Source organism: Rhinolophus sinicus, linkage group LG02, assembly GCF_036562045.2.
Source record: "Rhinolophus sinicus isolate RSC01 linkage group LG02, ASM3656204v1, whole genome shotgun sequence".
NCBI classification, from domain to species: domain Eukaryota; kingdom Metazoa; phylum Chordata; class Mammalia; order Chiroptera; family Rhinolophidae; genus Rhinolophus; species Rhinolophus sinicus.
Window position 1 is genome coordinate 105,291,815 of NC_133752.1, and position 2,680 is coordinate 105,294,494.

The window sequence follows — 2,680 nt, forward strand, 5'->3', positions numbered from 1 at the left end:
AGGGAGGGATGACATTCCTTCAGTGTGTCCCTCAATGGGGGGAGGGGCTCCCTCAAATATAGGGTCAGTGGTGCCCATTCAAGAGGAACTACTTCTCTAAGTCACATCTATTGTGCGTTTTGATTCTAGAACCTAAAGTGTTTGGGAACGTATCTTTAAAACTAATTTTAAAGCACCAAAAATAATTGTAATAAGGAATGCAGAGGGAGGCTTCATTCTTGCTGCCAGATCTTAGTCGGCTCTAGATGGCCACTGGGTTTTATTTAAGGGGTAAAAATGGTAAATAGTAATAATCGATCCTTAAAAATGCCAATCACTTGTTTCCCATTTAGCCAAGCGGGTGAGGTTCACTAGGTTTTTCTCTATGTTAGACTGTCCAGTAATACCACTGAGCAATAATTACAGCATTCTGAATAAGTTAGAAAACCCAAGGTAACAGAAGTGATAATGGTATTAATTACTAACAGAGGTGAAAGTGCTTCTCAGCTGAGAAGGTAATGTACTGTTCCCTTTCTTTTATAGTCTTTCTTTGTTAAGCCCAGAGGAGGGCTTCTGTGTTGGCTTAGGACAGGGCCCAGGGCATGGACCCAACAAAACAACCGTCTTGAGATTTAGATTCATAAGAAAATCTAAGTGTTATAAGAGCAAAGATGAGAACTTAGTTTTGTCAAATATATGATTTGTAAATATTTCTCCTAGTCTGTGCCTTGCCTTGGTTTCTTTTCCCCCCATCCTCCCACCTCCTCCCCTTAGGCAACCATCAGCTTGGTCTGTGTTGTTTATTCATTAATTTTGTTTTTTCAGATTCAAGGTATAAGTGAAATCATATAGTATTTGTCTCTCTCTGTCTGACTTATTTCATTTAGCATAACGCCCTCTACATCTATTCATGTTGTCACAAATGGCAAGACTTTTTATGGCTAAGTAATAGTCCATTGTACATATGTACTGTTTCTTCTTTATCCAATTGTCAATTGATGGACACTTACGTTGCTTCCATGTCTTGGCTATTGTAAATAATGCTGCACTGAACATACGGGTGCATATGTCTTTCCAAACTAGTTGTTTTTGTTTTCTTTGTGTAAATACCCAGAAGTGGAATTGCTAGATTGTATGGCAGTTCTATTTTTAATATTGGGGGGAACCTCGATACTGTTTTCCATTGTGTCTACACCAATTTACATTCCCACCACATCCTCCCCGACACTTGTTTGTTGACTTATTGATGATGGCCATTCTGACAGGTGTGAGGTGGTATCTCATTATGGTTTAATTTGCATTTCCCTGATGATTAGAGAGTTGAGCATCTTTTCTTGTGTCTATTGGCCTCTTTGGAGAAATGTCTCTTCAGGTACTCTGCCCATTTTGTAATTGGATTGTTTAGTTTTTGATGCTGAGTTGTGTGATTTCCTTATATTTTTTGGATATTAACCCTTTATCAGATGTATCATCAGCAAATATCTTCTCCCATTCAATAGGATGTCGTTTTTTCTTTATAGCCTTAACCACCAACATTAAGTTGTAGAAGAAACAGAAGCACTTACCTTAATTTGCAGTGACAATTCAAATTGCTGAATGCATGACCAAGTCCAATGGGGTTTGTACCTGAAAGCTAATGACACAACTCAGCAACTAAGGTACCATGCTCGTGGCTGTAGAAAACCACATTTAGGACTAGCCTCAACCTCAGAAAGAAACTTACAAACTAGTGTTAAGTTTATGTGCACATTAGATAGTAAAATATGACATCAAAAAAGCAGCAAAACTGCTTTTTTTTTTTTTTTTTGTCCTACATCTTAGCGAAGCTGCAGTCATACCGTGTGCTGTCCGCACTTTGCCATGCCGCCCAAAGACGACAAGAAGAAGAAAGATGCTGGAAAGTCGGCCAAGAAAGACAAAGACCCAGTGAACAAATCTGGAGGCAAGGCCAAAAAGAAGAAGTGGTCCAAAGGCAAAGTTCGGGACAAGCTCAATAACTTAGTCTTGTTTGACAAAGCGACATATGACAAACTCTGTAAGGAAGTTCCCAACTATAAGCTTATAACCCCAGCTGTTGTCTCTGAGAGACTGAAGATCCGCGGTTCCTTGGCCAGGGCAGCCCTTCAGGAGCTCCTTAGTAAAGGACTTATTAAATTAGTTTCAAAGCACCGCGCTCAAGTAATTTACACTAGAAACACCAAGGGTGGGGATGCCCCAGCTGCTGATGAAGATGCATGAAAAACAGGTCCTACCAACTGTACGTTTTGAAAAATAAAACTTTATTAAATCTAATTTTTAAAAAAAAGCAGCAAAACTAACGTAGCTCAGGAAAGGGGGAAATCACACTGATCTGGCAGGATGAGCGAGTCATATAAGACCATATGAACATTTCAGAATGATGTGGTGAGCACACAGGGCCATAGACAGATGATGTATTAGGTTGGTGCAAAAGTAATTGCGGTTTAAAATGTTAAAAATAATTGCAAAAACCGCAATTACTTTTCCACCAACCTTATATTATAGAACTGTACACTTGAAGCCTAAATAATTTTATTAACCAAAGTTACCTCAATAAATTTAATTAAAAAAAAGAAAAGGAAAAAAAGAAAGGCCATATAAACCTAAAGGGCTTCAGTGTTCTTTCCTTTGAACCCATGCAAGAGTGAACATATACAATTTTTGACGCCTGGTGGCTCAACCG

General features: G+C 38.8%; 1 pseudogene; it reads left to right on the forward strand.

Annotated features, from left to right (window-relative positions):
• Nucleotides 1-1,795: 1,795 nt before the first annotated feature.
• On the forward strand, nucleotides 1,796-2,249 carry LOC109433961 (small ribosomal subunit protein eS25; annotated as a pseudogene).
• The last annotated feature ends 431 nt before the right edge of the window (nucleotides 2,250-2,680 follow it).